General features: G+C 36.9%; 1 pseudogene across 1 annotated transcript in view; it reads left to right on the forward strand.

Annotated features, from left to right (window-relative positions):
• Window positions 1-6,117: 6,117 nt before the first annotated feature.
• The window catches only part of LOC109453099 (eukaryotic translation initiation factor 4B-like), a 144,151-nt pseudogene continuing 129,028 nt past the window's right edge, over window positions 6,118-21,240 (forward strand). The window contains exon 1 of the transcript XR_016018491.1: window positions 6,118-6,280. The product of XR_016018491.1 is annotated as a eukaryotic translation initiation factor 4B-like (transcript). The remainder of the gene's footprint in view (window positions 6,281-21,240) is intronic.

The following is a 21,240-nucleotide window of genomic DNA, read 5'->3' on the forward strand; positions in this document are numbered from 1 at the left end:
ATTTATCTCTTTTCCTCTCCCACTGAGGTGCCTGGTCCTTCCTTTTGGTTCTCAAGGTAGTTTCTGTCAATTTTCTTTTTTATGATTTGTTTGAGAAGCTTAATAAAGTGGTCCTGATAAGCAGGATGTGTACTCTGGTAAGCGGGATGTCTTCTTCTTTTTTTTAGTGTTTTCTTTCTAAATTGTATGTTACTTTTATTTATTTATTTATTTTAATTTGTTTTTTAAATTTATTGGGGTGACAATTGTTAGTAAAATTACATAGATTTCAGGTGTACAATTCTGTATTACATCATCTATAAATCCCATTGTGTGTTCACCACCCAGAGTCAGTTCTCCTTCCATCACCATATATTTGATCCCCCTTACCCTCATCTCCCACCCCCCCCAACCCCTTACCCTCTGGTAACCACTAAACTATTGTCTGTGTCTTCTTCACTTCTCTGGCTTTTAACAATGCATTCCTTTGATTTAGGGGCATGTGTAAATGCATCCGTTTGATTTAGGGGTATGTGTAAGCCTGGAATCCTGCTGGGCTACTAAGGCTTTGGTGACCTAAAAGAGGGCAGCTGCAAGGGGTGTTGACCCAAGTAGGAGCTGCAGCAAGGGGCTTTCTAACAGAGGCTCGGTCTCTCCTTCTCCTGCTCATTTCTATCTACCTACCCAATCAAACTGATGCTTCTAGATTATCGTGTATTGCTTTACTTTTGTGTGCCTCCAGTAGTAGTGATGGTTCTCCTCTTTCATCTCCTGACAATTTTATGTTGGTAGTGAGCATAATGTCCACTATGCAACAGTGCAAATTCATATATGTTGTCCCATTTACTACTTAATATTCTAATAAAAGGCCACATTGTAATGATTCACAAAAGATAGTTTGGAAAGAGTGTCACAACCCAGTGTTCAGTTATTTCCTCCCAAACAGGTGACATGGCTTACTCCTAGAGCATCCTCAGTTGAAGTAGTCCCTTTATAAATGGTTTCTTAGAAATATTGCAGAAACACATCATTCTGGAAGAAGTCTAGGATTAAACAGTATACTAACAATAACATCCTGGGGATGTCTATATATAACTGACAGGTATGGTCTTCATAATCTGGCGAAATCAGTATATTTGCACAGATAAATACTCAAAAATTGTGTTTTCTCAATACATTTGAAAGAATATTTTGAACTTCAAATCCTATAGACAAATAGTTAAAGGTGTGATAAAGACAATTTTACGATTTTTCTAAACACTTCAGTTTTTATGTTGCTTTTTTTATGTCACTGATATCAAAATAACCATTTCTTTGTTTATTTTATGCCAGGAATAACATGTACCTGAATTAGGTATTTCCACGTCCTCTTTAACCTAAAGCTAGACTTCAGCATCTTTTGTTACACAGCCCTCATTTTTCTGCATGCACCCTGGTGTGTCACACTGGAGGGTCAGTCTTCAAATGCCCTATTTTAAAAACAGTCAGCTTTGAAATTTAATGTAGTGTATGAAAAACTGGTTATTTTGCTGCCTTGCAATAGAAAAATAAATCAATCATAAGTGGTTTATACCAACATAATTTCAGATAAACACTGAAGATTTGACTACATGAACCATCATGGATGAAATATATCATCGTCTTCTTACCGTAAAAGAATTTCTCCTCAAATATCTGAAAAATTCTAAGAGGAAACATGATAGTAGTTGCAGTTCACATGCCTTTATGTTCTTTCTGTCTCATTAATCAATACAAAATGCCATCCAGATCTTCTACTTGCATACAAGTAAGGAAAGTATAAGGGTGGATAGTCACCTTGAATTGTTTCGCCAATTTAATGCCTTTTACATCAAGAAATGATTGGGGGGAAAAAGGAGTCATTTGGATGCAAAGCACTCCTACTTGCTCATTTTGATTACACAGGATATAGCTGTACCTGCTGCAGTGGCAATTTTAATTTTAATGTGCTTTAGGAATGTCAGTATAAAAATTATGTGACACTTTTGAAACACTGAGGGAAACATTTGCCTTAACTATCCTTTTTAAGGGTAAAATGAAATGTTTATTTGATGTCTTAACATCTAACTCTAAAGGGTTGTGTCACTCATTCCGTGGGCCTTAGTATTTTATTTAACTTACTTAAATGAGTGCATTAAACCAGGTGTAGATGACTTCTAAGCCTCCTTAAGATTAAAAAAAAAAAAGGAAAAGAAAAGAAAGTAAGTAAATGACTACAATAACCTCTGAAAATTAAATAGAATGGCACATGTAAGTGTAGGTAATAATTATGATATTTTTAAAAAATAAGATTAACATCTAACAAAAGCTAGAAAGAGAACCAAGCAGTCAATAAAGACCACAACCAAAGTCCTGCAGACCTCAGTATCACCTGAGCTACCTAAAGTTTAACTGACATTTTAAAATGCTGAAAGTAGAATAAAGAAGGAAGGTAAAACAGGGAGAAAGGAAACAAGAAAAGAAAGAAGAGGGGAAGGAGAGAAGCCAATGAGAAAGTGTAATATGTTAATTGTTGATGACGGCAGGTTTCTGCACCAGCATTCAGAAAATGCCTTCTAACTTTTTAATTGCCTTGTGTGGTCCTTTTAAATTAGCCCAGTTCTCAGGTCTCCTAAATGAAAATTCATTCTCGCCAACTAACCTAAGATGTTAAAGCAGGTCATTCTAGGGGTCCGAGTGTTGTTTATTGATTGCCTCCACATTTTCAATGGCCATTCTGCTCCCTCTGGCTCTCTGTACCCTAATATTAGACACTTGTCAGAGGGCAAGCAAAGGGAGAATGAGATACCTCTAATGTAAGAACATTGCTTGATGACAGTTCCTTCTTTATCTCTGGATTCCCTTTCATTATTTTTGGCCTCTCTGTTACCTGACTTTTATCTCCCCACTGCTGCTAGGGCTGGAGGGAAACATCTTTGGAAAGATAAGCCATTGGTCCCTGCACTCGGAGCTGTCAGGCCACTTTCTGCTAGGTGCTGAGATAACCAGAAAAGGGTTGTGTTTCTCCTGAAGTATATTAGGTTCTGAATCACAGAGGTACCTGTTGTGCTTTGGTAGGGGACCAAGCAGTTGCAATACCTATACCCACAATTGTAACCTACAGAGCCCATTGGCTCAGGTCCCTGGCGCTTCTGGACCCACCTTGTGCTGAGGGCTAGCGATGGCAGGAGAGGCAGCAAATAGTGTGCTGGGCTAAATTTCACGCGGTCGCCCGCGTGGGTGCCCCTTCCCTCTCTATCTCACTCTCAGGCCTCCTCTTTGTGCAGCTCTGTCTCTAGCCGGCTGTGATCTCTTTCCTGTGGCGACAGAGATGGACTAACCAGCAGCAGGCCCCTCTGGAAAGCTGGGAGCCAGGAGGGAGCGTCACCAGTGACGAACCCTGGGAGGCCGGTCACGTTAGAACCGGTTTTACCGGGCACCGCCACTCCAGAGCCCGGATGGCGCATTGTCACTAGCGCTGGCAGCGGCAGGGGAGAGGGTGGTGGGGTGCCCAGTGATGACCCTGAACGCTCTGACCAATGGGCTGCGCTCACCCGGCTGCACACTCTTCCCTGGGCTCCTCATTTATTCCTGCTGTCCCCGAGGACAGGGAGGGACAGGGCGAAGAGAAATCTAATCTGCTAGTAACTGAATGGTGTGCTAGACAGGAAATTAGTCTGATTCACTGGGAAAGACTAATCAGGCTGTTAGAGTCGCAGGCAGCTGCCCCTCACCCGATTAAAGAGTTTGGAGAACAAGGCTTTAAGAGGGAGTTAAAAATATCTTTATAACTAGAAATGCTTAACAGTCTCCCTAATCCAGGTGCTTGGGTAGCGCTAGTGAGCAATTTGCAGAAATACACCCTGGCCCCAACACTCCATTGCAAGCTTCTTAACAGGGAAATGGATGGATTATAAAGAAAGTTTGGAGTTTTAAGGACCTGCTACTTCTAGATTTCTAATCCTTCCTGCTTCATCCTCTCTACTCCCACCAGCAGCTGACAGGAGGCTGGAGCTGGTGACTAGAGTCCACTCACATGCAGGTGTCCTTTTCCTCAGAGGAGGTTTAATCAGGAAGACAAAACTGCAGAGACATTTACCAAAATGTTAACAGTAATTAACATGGATTGGTGGTGTTGGAAGGGGGAGTTTGTCATTGTGTTTTGTAACTATTGCAAAATTCCCACACAAGAATGGAAAATTCAGTGAACTCGAACTCAATTTCCGGAGCCCTTTCCCTCAGGGAGACCCATAAAGGAGGAATAACTGAAGAATTAATTAAAATAATAACAGTAATTAACTGGGAGTGATGGATTAGAAAAAAGAGGATTTTGTTGTTGCTGTTATTTTTTATTATTATTTCCAAATAGTCTATAAAGCGTATGCCATCCGCAGTAGACTTGATTTTGAAAGATCAATTTATGCAAATGAAATGACAAAACTCTTCTACAAAAATCTCTTGTAAAAAGAAACCCTGGAAAATCAAAACCTACTCCACCTGCTGAGATAAATAACCCTGGATCTTTGTAATGAAATAAACAACTCTGGGTTCTGCAAAATAACCTGGCTAAACTATCGTTTACAAAGTATTTACTTGTTCACTATTTCACTGGATTACCACAATCTTGAAAGTCAGAAATAGGAATCAATAGTATCCCTGTTGTAGAGATAAAGTAAATGAACCTCATCAATATCTGTAGTTTATTTTCCTTTGAAAATTGAGTTATTGGGTTTTCCTGAATCCTAAGCAAGCCTTACACTTGAGAAAAACACAACTAACTTTGTACTTGGCATGAAGTTGGGGTTTGGTAAAGATTGCTTTCAGTAGAAAGGCACACTCATGGGTCTGATAAGCTGGTCAGTGGGAATGCTTGTCCAAAGGGCTCACCCCAAATTTTCCATCTTAGGGGCCATTGACATAACACTTGTAGATGAAGTAGTTCCTTTGTCTCATCCTTCTGTTATTCAGAAATATATTTTGGGGAGTTGGAAAAGATATAACTCCTTCTTCCCTTTGCTAAGCTTTATTATAAAGAGAAACCACATTCATTAACCTATGATTTCCTGTATTTAATGGGACTGAAGTAGTAAGCATCCATGCAGAACAGAAATACTACATTGAAATATATAAATATAAATAATCCACATCACTAAAATAACTGAGTAGGAACATATGCAAACTGGATAGCACCACCTTCATTGCTAGTAAAAAATATGACACTGATATAAATAGCATAATCAACTCATATATTAACCATTTTCATTTGATAAATGAAAATAATGTATTTTGCTAAAAGAGGACTCTAACATTAAGGTTACAAAATAGCATTTTATTCTGCTCTTGCTGGAGTTTTCTAACAAAATCTTTTCAGGTCAGTTTGAAAATTAATCATCCAAGATGTGTTTTCTACATTGACATGTGACTTTTGTTTTTTTATTTTTTATTAAGAACATGTGTATAGTAGGAAATATTCTCATGTGTATATGCTGTTACATTTACATGCCAAGTTTACATTTATCATCTCATTTGCTCATCACAGAAGTCAAGTACACCCAGCATCTCTATTCTTCTCTTTTCCAAGAAGAAGGTGGTCACAGAGAGGTCAACTGATTTTGTTCACGGTCATTCCGTTCCAAATAAAATGGAGATTGTATCCAAAGTCTGTCTATATCACTTCAAAACCTGTTGTAATAAAGATAAGTCTGAAACCAGCGAAAGGACAACTTTTGCCTCTACTCAAATTTTATTGCTTTCTTTTAGATATAGCATCATAAAACAACCATCCTCATCATCATTATCAACTTAGGGGGAAAAAAAAGATTAAAATGAATTTTGTTTAGACATATTCACACACAGTCCTATGTGTATGTCTGTATTTTACACTAAGAAATAATCCCAAGTTAAAACAACCTTCTTTTCATTTTCAAAACAAGTTATCTATCTTAGATGGAATAGATGTGTGTCAGAAACTATATCTTGGAAATTAACCTGGATAAAATTTTAGTAACACTTTGGAGATTTAAGAATTATATTTGAAATCCTATATGGTTCAACCTCATATCAAAAGTACTTTCTTCTTGGGGAATTACAGGACCACAGGTATTCATTGCCCAAGATGTTCTCTCTCCTCTGTCACAGGGAAACTTCAAATCCAGACATCGATTTCATGGTTTCAGAGGGTTGACACATACGAATGTTAAAGAATGCAAACAGCAAGCCCTCTTAGCATAGAGGAATGCATACTGAATTGTAGCAGTTCCTGGTGATGTTGTTTTGGATACTGACTACCGAAGAGGAATTTCAGGTATGAAGAAAAAATTTCACTAGAAAACCTCTCAGAGTCCAGCTTTCATTTTCTTTCTGTATTTCTTCCTTCTGTCATCTTAAATTTTAGTGTCCCCTGTGGTTCAGTCCTGATGTACTTCCATTTTATTTTTCTTTTGAACAAGGTTGAGCTTGTTGTCATTTTTATGACTTTGACCTTTTCCAGTGTTAAATAACTCCCAAATATGCATCCCTTTTCTAGGATTCCGTTGAGTCCTTCAAACGCAAACTCGATTACACTGACTCATTTCCTCCCTCCATCCCATCTTTCTCCTTCATTTTTTCTGGAATCTTCAACTCCTAAGGCATTTAATTTATAAACCTCAGCCTCATCCATTATTCCTACTTCTTCCTCTCCTCTCATGTTATTAAGAACTGCAGACTTTATCTCCTGTATATTTGTTTAATCCAACCTCCTGCTCCTATTGCCATCCTCACCAGAGCCCTTGTTTAAGCATTCGTGACCACTTTTGTCTTAAATGGAACTCTTTCCTCCCTGGGAGTTTTCTCTTAAATACATACCCCGTAGAGTAATTCATGTAATTTATCTCACTATTGGTTTAAAGATCCTTGAGCGTGACCACTGCTTTTCTTTACAACACATGCCTCTTCTCTTGCTATTCTCTTCCATGTTGTTCTTGAACATATACGTATTCCTTCACTTAAAAAGTATATTCTAAATAAAACTGAATCAAGTGATTGTAAAGGTAAAGAAATATAACAATTAGAGTTATTCTGATTCTTCCTTTCTGTCACATGGAGCTTTTAATAGCCATACAGGTTATACATCATGTTAGTTATTCTTCAAGATCTGGTAGAACAGATTCCAAATCTGTATTTTCTATCTGTCCTGCTAAGAGTAAGCAGAGGGTGATATGGGAGTGACTCAGAGCCTTCAAGCAGCCTTAGAGCCAAACAAGGCTTCTCAGAAAAGGCAACAGCCGGTTATATTCTTTTAGCAAGGCAAATATTTTACTAGTTACATAACACTTTTCACATATAGGGTCTTATTTCATCTTCACCAGATCTTTTTGGAGTAGGAAGTTTTATCTTCATTTTACTGTGAAAAAACCAGGCTCAGTTGCCTGAGGTCAGACAGTCTGTAGGTAGCTAATACAGAGCTTGGAATAAGATCAACATGCTTTTTAAAAATAGATGAGAAAATTGCAAGTCAATAACTACCTCAAGGTCAGTAGTGGCTGGGGAAGGTTTGATTCGATTTTCTGATTTCTTGTTCAATCCTTTCTAATTCTACCCACCCCACCTTGCATTTATTACATTTCCTATAGCAATAAGTGACACCTTACATTTACTCTGTACAATTGATTTAAGGTACATCACTACCTAATTCATGTAAACATTTGGAGATCAAAACTAATCTTCTGACAGTTTTAAAGTAGATTGTTTATCAAACACTGTACTTGCCAACTATTGGAACTGTAATACCTGTTATAAACAAGTAAACTACATAATCAAGACATTCTGTAGCCTATTTAAGCTTTTTCAATCTTATTGTTTTTGCAGTGAGGAATGTTGAAACATTTTTACCAGTTTCCTAGTTGTTAAATTGCCTATTCTTACTTTTATTTCAGTGTATTAACTTGGATCTATTTAAATGTAGTTTCTCATTGAAAAATACACGGCGCCATAGAGAATATTGATAAGTGCTATTTTATTTCTTCATTGTTAGGGACATTCATACACTTGCCTCGGGCTTTTCTGTTATTTTTCCATGAACTCCTGAAATAACATCTGCATATGGTTATTGATTGTGACATTTACCCCACAGGGTGAGACCGAAAAACCTAAGAAATCACCATCACATTGACCGAGTCATATGTCTCACCCACTCGTATCATACACACTTGCTTCACATGCTACTGACTACAAAACTGAAATCTTAAGTAATACCAAACCATGGTCACCCACCAAATACTTGCAAATGACTGTTTTTTATGTAAGTAGTGTGACTTAAAACTACATATACATGTACACATTTTTGCATACATATATGTACATATATAACTTATAAAACATTTAAAGCACTAAGTAGTACCACCTGTGAATAAGATATATATATCTATCTTGTTAGATATATATATATATGATATATATATATATATATATATATATATATATATATATATATCTTGTTAGATATATATATATGATATATATATATATATATATATCATATATATATATGATCAAGATAATATATATGAATCATTAAGATACATACGTATAATCAAGATATAGAAACTTAGATTCTTTTATCATAGGTAGCAGACACTTAGTGCTTTTTATCTGTTGCCCAGTGTTCATTATCCTCCTTCTGGAAATTAAACATGATTTTTGAGGGGGAGAGAAAAAAATTCCCCTTTTTAGTTCTTGTGATTTAGATGGGGCAGGACTCACTGCCAAGTTTCATGGGTAGATACATGCTGCAAATTTGACCAATCAGAGACTCTGTCTCTTGACAAAAAGACTGGAATAAGTACAGAAAAGAAGTTATAATGAGTACCAAAAAAATCATGCCTGTGAACCCGTACCACACAAGACCACATCAAATATGCCATTTGAAGATTTTTTTCCAGATAACATTTGAAATTCCACTTCACTCTATTTCTGTGGCTTCTGTGCAATTTGAAAGTAATGGTAGATGCTGGGTCATTTTATTTCCCCTTCACTAGCACAACTATGCGCGACTTTGCTCTATATCAGCCCTTAAATTAATTTAGTTTAAATAGATCCCCAAATTTCCTGCAGTTTGTGTTGCCCTAAAGTTTAGCTGCTGCTCTTGATCTGCAGTTTAGACTATAAATATAAATATTGAGATTTTTAGGAATTAGCTGCAGCTACTTTTTTTTTCTTCTTCTTCTTTTGCAGTTAGTTTTGCAATTAGCCTGTGGATGACTTTTGCTTATTGTTAGAAAGAGATAGTTCTGAATGGAAATATTAGAACCTTGTTGTATCTTTATATATATGTATGCCAAAATAAAATGCCGTCATGTAATTAAGTAGATGGAGATGGAAGAAAGGGATGTATTTATAGCAATGAAATTTAATGCTTCAAACCCTTGAATTATATGTTAAGAATCACAAAGTAATCTGTCAGAATTTTCTAAGTTATCTATCAGTTATGACTCAATTAGATTTCTCTTCTAATTTTGCTAAAAGGACGTCACATATTCTTGGTCATATCCTAAAATGGCTTGTCATGCTCTACAGTGTCTGAAACAGTCAGATAAGACCTGGCTATCCTTGGTTTCCTCGACCTCACCTCCTACAACCCTTCCTCACTCACTAAGCTTTAGTCATCCTAAATTTCATGAGTTTTTTTGTTTTTTTCCTTTAAACACTTTAGGCGTTGCTGCCACTTTCATTGCTTGTACACTGTAGGTTTCCTCCACCTGGAATGCTTTATCCTAATACTCAAATGTCACCTTTGCATTGAGTACCCTTTCAATAACTAATGACTGTTCTTTTTATTGTTGCAACTCAGCCTCCAATCCTTGACATTCGCCACCCTCTTGCTGCTCTTCAATTAAAAATATTTACCATTTACGTATTTATTATTTTGTTGTTTGTTTTTATCTATTTTCTTAATAAAATGTAAGCTGCATGGAAGCAGGTAATTTGCTCAAGATTACATGGCTGGCAGTAGAGACCAGGATTGCAAATCAGGCAGCGCAGTGCTGGGCTCAGTCCTCTTAACAATTGCATCCCAAGCCGAGCTTGACCCTGTCACCTCTCAACATGCCCATTCACTGCCTAACGCAACCGCTATTTTCTGTTCCTCTTCAGACTCCTTGACTGTCACATAGTATAATCCATATTGATTTCACTCTCTCTCTTCCTCTACTACAGGGAAGTCCTTTGAGGACTCTTAGCTCTTAGCGTCATGTCTGGCAGTTAAAATTAAAATGTACTGTAACTTTTTTTATTATTTTCTAAAAGATAATCTAACTCACCAATCGTGAAATATCATCTATAGAAGGAGACAGTCTGTGCTGACCAGTACCTGGGAGTAGAGTATTACAAAGGGATATTCTTCATTTATTTTATTGAAGAGCTGTGAATTTTATTAACACTTGGGTACGTCACCTTTCTTCTCCTCCAACGCCGTCCATTTAGGAAAACAAATTAATCCAGCACAGTTGATAGTAAGTTAAGAGGATTAAACTTTTATCACCAGAAATAAAGCTCTCACTCTCGGAGTTTTCTCTCCTCTGGTTGGCTAACATTGAAGCCAAGAAACTGAGAAAGCTGCTACAGAACTTCATATATCTGCGGGACATTTATCTAACAGGTTATCATAACACTTCTGGTTGTGTATTGAGTCCAAAGTTTGATTTACTTTTTGGAAATGCTCTAGCTTCTTTTCTGAAAAGATTACATTTGATAAATGTTATTCCTGGGGCTAAATTGTACCAGGGGACTTAAGGTAACTCAAGCTTTGATCACTTTCAAACGATGTGCACAGGACACACACAAACATCTCAAAACATAGAGGATGAGCTCAAAACTAGAAGGAAAGCTTTATTCCAATTACTTTTCTGCAGGGAACCCCCATCTAAGATTAGTGACTTGCCTTGCAAATGGTGTTCCAGATTTTTAATGGTACAGGAACAAAGGTGGCATTTTACCAGGCCTTTCCTAGTCATAGAGAAAATAGAAACTTGTGAATAATACATCTGTAGGTTGTGAGAGTTTGTTTGTGCTCTGATTTGAAGTTGGTGTAGCCTAGAGAAAGTGAATTTGTCTTTTTCTAGTATGATCACAGAGTGGTATTTTCTGATGTTGATCTGTGAGATTGTTTTGTTCTATAGGAGAACACCATGGTATAGCCTGAGCGTCAGGGCAGCCCCTAGAGAAAGCAGTCAGAGGCTACTTTTTAAATTTTCTTAGTCTTGCAATCCAGACAATATAGTTTCAGTTGATAACGTACAAATATATAGTTATGGCTACTGATATAGCTCATTTGTTTTTAATAACATAGTAAAATCAACTTATCTTATTTTCCCCCTTTATTTCATTAGGAAAACCCTTAAAACATGGATTTATAACTTTGACACTTAGAGAATAATTTTTTTAGCAAACTGACTTCAAATAAACCATTAACATAGCTCAATCAATATTAGATCAAGATTTCTTGTTGAGTTCTCAGAAAACTTATCCGGAATGACGTTCATCTGCTAATATTGTATTGGAGACTAGAATTTCAAGAATGAAGAAAAGAAGGAAAACTAAATTGAAGCGGGGAATGAGGAGAGAAAATGTGAGGAAGTCTGGATTCCACTTCGATCAAGCGTTAGTGATAGCTCAGTCTCATGGGAATTGTCTCCAGATAAACCGAACTACGTACTTAGCTCATTGTAATGACTATTCTGTAAATATTCAGTTACTGTTCCCATAATAGCTTTTAAAGAGTAAACCACTATTTGGATGATTCTCATTTTTCTAATTTAACAACTTCTTCACATACAACCTCATAAACAAATACTACAAGAATTAAGATGTTGAGTTACGGTTTTAGGCAGTAACACCTTCAGAAATGTACTTGATAGAACAATTTCCAGTCTGAGAATTTCAATAAAAATAAATTTGAATTGTGTACTATATTTGAATAAGGTAAAAATATTTTACTTTACATACATATGCCAACTGAACAGAATGCAGGGGTAGCCTCTCCTAGATCTGCACATTCTGTCATATACCTGCACTATTTCCACATTATTAAAAAATCCTGCATTTAGTGTTTATTTTTCCCTAAAAGTAGTGTCTCTGTATAGATTTATTTCTTAAGTGTAGTTTAAGTGCTGATGGTGAGCTCCAATAAAGATGAAATTTGGTGAGGTAAACAATACAGAGAAAGAAATGTGCTATCCAAAGAATGATTTCCTCATGCGCATTTTTCACTAAGGACCACCCCCTATCAAGCCTTCTTTTCCTCTTTGGCAAGTTAAACAAACCTTCATTACATTACACTAGTATGTAAAACTTTATTCATTTCTCATTTGTTGCTATTATTAATATAAATTTTTTATTTATTATACATTTTAGTCATTATTTTTAATCATTACATATTTATCTTAAAATATGGTAACAGATTCAATTGGACTGCATCATAATTTTGTCAGTTACAATTAATGGAAAATGTTTCTGTTTAAGAAATATTTTACTTATTGCCATTGTTTACAGGATCAAATTATGGTTTCAAGCAGGCGATATGCATATTGCATTTCAGGACAGTGTATTCAGTAAAAGGATCCGTAAATAAGAGAATGCATCCACTGGATTTTGTTTCCCATTGGTAAAATGTTCACCCAGGGGCATTGGCTGCCTGGTTTTTCCAAGTTGTTCATCCACAGAGCTGGACCTTCTCATGTTTCTCAGCAGCTGGGAGGCAAAGGAGCAAAACATAAGGTGAGAGGTGTGAGCTGTTGGGGGCTGGTAAACTGGCTTTCCAAATAAAAGAAGAACAAAAGGGAGGGAGGGGAGGAGAAGACTAAGAATAGCATTGTTTACATTTGCCTTAATTATGTTACAGAAATTCTCTTACCAAAGCCAATTTTAAGCTACCAATGATTTAACAACTGGATCTGAATGTTTCTGAATATTTAACTATCTGCTCCAGGAGCAGCTGTAACAAAGCACTAGTTGTGAAGCATAGGCATGATGTGAAGCACTGTCAGTCTGTGTTCATGTAAAAACAAAGGTAGTGGCTTGGAGAAAACAAATGGCTTATGGCCTTAGAGAAGGATGTATCCTATGGAATCTAAATTATTACCTAAGAAGTATGGGATATGGGCCTTGATCATCTCATATTTATGTCTAAACTAACTTAATTTTTGGTCTTGACTTCCATTTTCCACTTCTAACTGATATATCTTATAAACATGTCCAGTGAATATTTATGAAACATCATTTTCATCTTGATACTACCCTGTTCAAACTTGATTCGGCACTACTATGTCTCATTGCCAACTGGATGTACTGAAAGTCAGTTCTGACACTGACCACCCAGAGTTAGCATGGTTCTCACAAGTTAAGCGCTCAATCCTCCACAAAACAGCCCTTGCCCCAGATGCCAGCTGCATCTGGGGTCCTCAGGCCCTGTGCATGACTGACAGACTGGCCTTAAATTCAGAGATTCCCACAAATCCCCTCAGGTTTGAGAATTTGCCGGTACGACTCACAGAACTCGGGAAAGTGCAGTACTTAACGGTCACACTTTTACAAAGGGTTCAAATGAAGAGGAGCAGAATAATGAAGACAAGTGAAGAGGGGCATAGGAGGATGAGGACTGGGAGGGTTGCACCGTGCTTGCATCATTAGCACTCCGATCCAGACCCTGTGATTGTATTACGCCCACCTGTGCAATCCAGGATGCTCTCCCTATTTTAAGGTCATCTGATTAGCAAACTGAATTCTATTTGCAACCTTAATTCCCCTTTGCTATGTAACGTAACATATTCACAGGTTCTGGGTGGACAACTTTGGGGGAGTCGTTATTCTGCCTACCATACGACTCCAATTGTCTATGGTAGCCTGGTTTGTAATAACTGTGTTTTTCTAGGAAAACTATGTTTATGGTCAGTTATACTAGACTCTCAGTGCAAAGGTAAATAAGGGCAAAGCTTATCTCATCAATTTCCTGTCACTCCCACCTTATTACTAACTTCTAACATCTCTTGCCAACGTCTCTATCTTGGGAAGGCTAGTCATGGGGGCAGCTCTATTCTCAGCCTTCTTCTGAGGGAAACTGCCTAATGGTGTCCCCTGCATATATGACATAAGAAGCAGTATTGCTGGTTCTGCTGGTTCACTATAGCCTTCTGGTATAGTGGTGAACCCCTGACAGAAAAATGATCGATTTAAATAATTATTGGTTCAAGAACCTCTAATTGCTTCCAAATATCTATTGCCCATATTCTGACTTAATCATTAAACCCTAATTATTAGCTGTGAACCTTGGAGCGAGCCCCAGGCTTCTAAACTAGTTGTGGCCTTTGACTAGTTTTTGGACAATGAGATGGATGAATCAGTGTTTTGTGCAATTTCTGTTGGTTTTGACTGAAAGGGGTCCCATTCAATTTCTCTTCTTCCTCCTTACTGCTGTGTGGGATAAATATGTAATGAGTAGAGAGCCCCATCAACCATCTGCCACCGTCATGTGGCCTTGGGAGAACAATAAGAAAAAATAAAGCTAGGCCCTTGATACAGTGCAACTAACACAACTGATCTGGATACCTCTCCCAGTGCTGTGCTGGTAAATGCTTAACCACTGACTACCTGAGTAAAAGTGCCCTGATTTGTAGTGTTTCCTGATTTCTCTGAGGTAAATACTCCCCCCCGTGGCTGATTTCAAGATACCAATATAAGATGAGGTCACTGAATGCAGAATTCGGAAGAGATGCACACAATTAGCTCTTCTAAGCCAGTTCCGCTAAACTTTAATGTGGGGGGAAATAAACTTCTATCTTGTCCAAGTCATCATTTTGGGGTTCTTTCCTACTCATGGAAAAAACAAACAAACAAACAAGCAAACAAAAAACACCTCAGCGATATGTCTGGCTAGCGGACTAGGAGGCTACAGTGACAGCAGAGATGATAAAGACCAAATGGGACCATTCAGATTCCTCCCTTATGGATTTCAAACTGAAGGCATGGAGAGAGGATCATCGTTTTGCAGTTGGAATATTAACAAAAGGATGCACTGAAATTCCTGCAGTGACAGAGTGGCTGTGTCCTGTTTATACAGAGACCTGTAATGAATGTCAGCTAACTATGCTGCTGATGCAGGTACCCTAACACAGCCGGGCTTCTAGCTCAGCCTTGGCTCATGAATGGCCCTTGATTTCTGTCAGATTCTCGCCTTACTTCTTGTGGTTTCGTTATTTCATGTTGTTTTTTCTTTTTTCCCCCCATTTCAGTGGTTCCCAATCTAGTCTTTATTATTTCCTTCCTTCTTCTTTCTTTAGGTTTAATTTGCTCTCCTTTTTCTAGTTTCGTAAGGTGGAAGCTGAAATTATTGGTTAAAAATCATTTTATTTTCTTCTATTGGAGTTAAAAGCTGTAAATTTTTCTCTAAGCATTACTTAAGCTGCATCCCATAAATGTTGATGTGTTGGACTTTAATTTTGATTTTATTCAGAATGTTTTCTAATTTCCGTTTTTTTCCCCTTGACACATATTATTTAGAAGTATGTTCTTTAATTTCCACATACTTTGATACTTTCCAAAATTTTTTGTGTGATTTCTAATTTATTAATATTTCCATTGTGGTGGGAGAATATGCTTTGAATGGTTTCCTTTTAAATTTATAATACGAAAATGTGTTTTATTTCCTAGCATATGATATCTCCTAGAGAATGTTCCTTGTATGCTTGAAAATACTATGTATTCTGCTCTCTTGGGGGGAGATTTTTATAAATACCAGTTGGGTAAAGTGATTAGTTGAGAGTTCATTCAAGTGTTCTTTATCCTTGCTGAATTTCTCCCTAGTTATTCTCCCAATCAGTTATTGACAATAGGACATTGAAGTTGTCAACAATCAGTGTTAATTTGTCTTAATATTTCTTCTTTCACTTACATCAGTTTTTGCTCCATCTTTTGGTAAGAATATTCATAATTCATCTACATTTATAATTGTCATAAATTCCTGATGTTTTGACCCTTTTTATCACTATGAATTTTTCCTCTTTATCTCTAGTACTATACCTTGTGATAGAATCTATTTTATATGATCTTAATACAGGTACTCCATATATCTTTATGGCTATTTTTTGCATAATATCCTTGTCTATCCATTTACTTTCAGTGTATTTGTCTTTGAATTTAAAGGGTGTTTCTTATAGAACACATATATTTGGAAACTGTTTGTTCTCCCTTTTGATGGGTGTGTTTGGTCCATACACATGGAGTTTAATTTATAATATGGTTAAATTTATGTTACTCAATTTCCTCTTTGTTTTGTATATGTTTCATGTCTTTTTTGTTCCTGTTTCATTTGTGTGGAACAAATATATTTTAATGTACCATTTTAATTCCTCTGATGAGTTTTTAAACTATGTTTCTTTTACTTATTTTATAAGTGGTTGCTTTAGTTATTAAAATATACACCTTAATTTATCGTAATATTTCAGATTAATACTGACTTAATTCTGATAAAATATAGCAACTGTGCTCCAATATAGCTTCATATACTTCAGATATATGAGGCTCTCCTATTTACCTTAAATAATTACTCTCTTTTATGTTTGTCTATCTTCAATTTATTAATGCTTTCTTTTGCCATCTTGAATCACCTTTTGATCCTATTGAATAAATTTTTAAATTTCAGTTATTGTAGTTTCTCATTCTAGAATTTCCTGTGTTTCTTTTTGATGGTTATAGTTATTTATTGATATTCCCTTCTTTTTTTTTTTAAGATTTTATTGGGGAAGGGGAACAGAACTTTATTGGGGAACAGTGTGTACTTCCAGGACTTTTTTTCCAAGTCAAGTTGTTGTCCTTTCAATCTTAGTTGTGGAGGGTGCCGTTCAGCTTCAAGTTGTTGTCCTTTCAGTCTTAGTTGTGGAGGGCGCAGCTCAGCTCCAGGTCCAGTTACCGTTGCTAGTTGCAGGGGGCACAGCCCACCATTCCTTGCGGGAGTCGAACTGGCAACCTTGTGGTTGAGAGAACGCACTCCAACCAACTGAGCCATCTGGGAGGCAGCTCAGCTCAAAGTGCCGTGTTCAATCTTAGTTGCAGGGGGCAGAGCCCACCATCCCTTGCGGGACTTGAGGAATTGAACTGGCAACCTTGTGGTTGAGAGCCCACGGGCTCATGTGGGAATCGAACCGGCAGCCTTCGGAGTTACAAACATGGAGCTCTAACCGCCTTAGCCACCGGGCCGGCCCCTGATATTCCCTTTTTATTGAATCTTTTCATCATAATTTTTGGCATACCTTTTGAACATATTTATAGTAGGTGAGTTGAAATCGTTGTCAACAAAATCTTTATCATTGTTAAATGCATTATGTATGCCTATCAGAGACATAAACTCAGAGACATTTTATACTCACTGCCATTTCACCTCCTAATTATGGATTATACTCCTTTCTTTATAGGTCTCATAGGTTTAGTTGAAAACTAGTCATTTTAAATAATATAGCAACTTTAGATTTCTGTTTGTCTGTTGTTTACATGAGGTTGTCATTGTTGCTTTGTTGCTGTTTATTTCTTTTCTTTCTTTGTATGTAACCTACCTGGCTGAGACTTAACCTATGGAATTTGTCTCCCCAGCATCATGTGGCCACTGGGGTTCTGTTCTCCCCGCCCCCATTTTCTAGAGGTTTCTCCAGTGTCTGCATAATATATAAGCCAATGACATGTCAGAAATTGAGCTCAAGGACTTTGACCCAGTAAAGGTTGCACTCTTCCAATGTATCCATATGTGAGGTGGGGTGCACTTTCAAATTTCAGGCAAGTTTTGAGTCTCCCCCAGTTTTTTCTTTCTGCCAGGCCCCATCAAGTCTCTCCTCTGTAGGTCTGTAGCCTCCCAGTTAGGGATTTGTGGTAAACTTATCAAGTTCCTCCCCCACCTGATTATCTCTCATCTCCAAGAACCCCATTTTATATTTCTAAGTATAGATCCAGTTCAACAAAGAAATGCTGAAGAGGAATATATTGCAGTTTAACTAAACAAATAAGGGAAGGGCAGCCCATGTGATACACACGGCCTGGATAGTGGATCAGTGGCAGAAATGCTTACCTGAAAGAACGTTTCATAAAATTAAAGTATTCTGTATAAGAGAAGACGGCTTGCTTTTTTGCTGTGACTCACCAAGCCTGGTCATAAATTTCAGTGCTGAGTATCACCTTTCTTCCAGAATCTCTTCTCCTACAGAGGAAGTCATTTACTGCTTTCAGCCAATGTTCTCTTTTATTCTCCTTGCAGAGAATACATCAAATGAGAGATAGATTTACTCAATGATAGTTGATCATGATACGTGGCCTTGAACGTTTTACCTTAAATAAGTTTTTGCTTCTTCCTTACAGGCTTTAAAAATATAAGTCCTTGTAATTATAGTTAAGTCCTGCTGCTGGTTAAAGTTTGATGTGCCACCATGGTCCTATGGAAATGACTAATGTCTAGAATCTTCCTTGTTGTAGCAGTTAGACTCCTTTTTAAAAACGGTGTTTTTTGTTTGTTTGTTTTTAGCATTAATTATGAAAAACAGGCCTTCCCGTTTTACATATATGTGATGAAAAGAAAGATATTAATAATTTGTCATGTAAATAGAACTATGAAATGGATGAAGAGCTTAACTACATGTACTTGACAGTCTTCTCAAATACTTCCTTTTAGGAGAAAACTTTCTCAGACTCCAGCAGAAGCATCATCTACAGGCTTTAGCTATATAATCATATTTACTTCTGGTCAGTTTTCATCTTTACCCAAAAGGTTCAATCACATTAATCATCTACTTATATAGCATTAATGATTTGCATAATGACATTAGGATTTCTTATTAATCTGAGCTAGTACCAGAGTAATATCAAGTTATATGAAGCTGGAATATATTTTTTAGTTTGTGATTTCCAGTTGCTAACTGAGTTATTGTTAGCTTTTTGAAAGGTCTCTAGTGACAAAATGAAACTGGAATAATTTCCATCTACATAATAAGCCCTTTCATCTAAAAATGGCATTTAATTCCAGCAAAGTATTATTACATACCGTGCTTCATTTCATCTAAAACACAGTCTTGTCACAAAGGAAAAGCAATGTCCTTAAATGGATGGGGAAACGGAGACAGAAAATTTTGGTAACTCCCCAAGGTCACTCAATTTGTGTCAGTATTAGGTTGATACCCCAAAACTCATAAAGGGGAAAGGAGATTGAATTGGTGTTTACTGACTAGAATAAGCCAGACCCCACATCACCCAGTAAAGGCAAAAATTATCTTGCTCAAGAGAAAACTCCAGTGAGTAAGGAATATCTTTCAAGGTGATTTTACAAATGAAAAGTTGAAGCTCTGAGAGGCAAATAAATTTACCCAGATTATGTTCCTAACATCAGAGCTGGGATTAAAACCTAAAATTTCTGATTGCCAGTCCCATCCATGGCTATCCTCCCCATGCGCTTGACAGAGAACCAATATTAACATGTTCTTAACATGTGTTAAGCGTTTACAGCAAGTGTTGTATGAAGAACTTTTAAATTGACTATTGTTTCCCTCTGAAAGATGTTCTATCCTACTTAAAGTCACAGGACTACCTCTTCTCCCTCATTCCAATCAGGATGCTTTCCCCAGGATTATTTTGAACTGAGCTGCAAATGAAAGAGACCTTTTCTTCTCTGATCACAGGTGTAAAGGTAGGAGCCTGGAACTGAACAGGGAAAGCAGGTCTCTGGTTTTATGAAGCAGGATAACAACAACAAAGGACATTCTTTGTCGTTGAATAGCACAGAAGTGCCTCAGTTGGCCTCCTGGCCTGGTGGATGTGAATAGTCCAACTGCTTCTCTATCACTGTAGTCTTGTGGATCTTACTGTTTGGAAGTGGTGTCCCTCAGTGCTGGCGTTGGAGTCCAACGTAGCATCAGTCTGTCGAGACTGCACAGAATAATTTTTTTTTTCTGCAGAAATGGAGATAAAATGATTATCCTAGGTTTTGCTTACTAATATGATAATAATGTCACTTCCAATTAGGGACGTCCTAGGAAAACAGAGAGAGGCCACATTTGCATTAAGACTTCCCTGCTGTGTATGCCAAATCAATTTACTTGCAATTTGCTAAAGATGGGGTGAATTAATCAATTTGAGTGTTAAGTCCCTTGGGTACCTGTCTCTTACATTGCAGTTACAAACAGTGCTTATAATTGGTCATGGCAAAACAATTGCAGGCAGATAAGTATCCCCGTAAAGGCAACATTTGGCTACTCCATATGTTGATACCCCACTCTTAAAATCAAACCAGCTACCTAAATTTCTCTGGCATTAATGTTACTGGAAAGGCATTTGTTAATGTTCTCTGGCATCACTGCATTATTAATTCATTAACTACAGATTAACTCTATTAAAATCCCAAAGGAATAGCATTATTTACTTTTGATGTTTTACTGGATTCACATACTCCTGAGGGTATGTGGGGGGATTCAGTATCAAAAAATAAAAGCTGTATTACATTAAATATTAATCAGTTTATTACATTTTTATAAATATAATATCCTTTAGAATTCATTTTATGAAGTGAAGGTATTACTGTCTCAAGTTAAATTGCATTTGATTCATTCTCACTTTTTCTTTTTTTTTTTTTTTTGGCTGGTCTTGTAGTCCAGGATAATTTTCTTGATGGAGCTGACAGAAAGAGGAAGATTTCTTTCTGTCTGATGTTGGCTTATAAATGTCACCTAGCACTCTAACTTATTAAACTTGAGAAAGCTTCAAAATGGACCCTTTAGAAGTTCTGTCCAGGGGTCAAAAGAACATACATTCTGTTGCAAAATAGCACCTCTGTTGATGACATTTTGAAGAAAAATCACACAAATGTAAAATCATACGCTTTGCTTCTGAAAAGCACCTTGTTTACAGCTTTGGTGAGTGGGGGATATATTTCAGCTTCTATGAGCATCAGGCATCAGTGTTCTATTTTGGGGGTGCTGAGTGCTTCAACTTCAACATAGGATATCTTCAAAATGCAATTTAGTTTTAATAATCTGTTATAATATGAATGATACGGAGATTAATCCTGGATCCACTGTAGCCCAAGTGTATCACCTGTGCTTAAAAAAAATATATCATCTATACTTTTAAATACTGTGCTTAGATGCTTTCATAAAAATGTATTTTAAAATTCCTTTTATCTTCCTATTGGCCATATTTTTAAATGTGGACTAAATTTTGAAAAATTATTTGGGGTTGATTTCATATTAAAAAGTACAAAAATAA

Source organism: Rhinolophus sinicus, chromosome 14, assembly GCF_057876585.1.
Source record: "Rhinolophus sinicus isolate RSI-liver-muscle chromosome 14, RSI-T2T, whole genome shotgun sequence".
NCBI classification, from domain to species: Eukaryota; Metazoa; Chordata; class Mammalia; order Chiroptera; family Rhinolophidae; genus Rhinolophus; species Rhinolophus sinicus.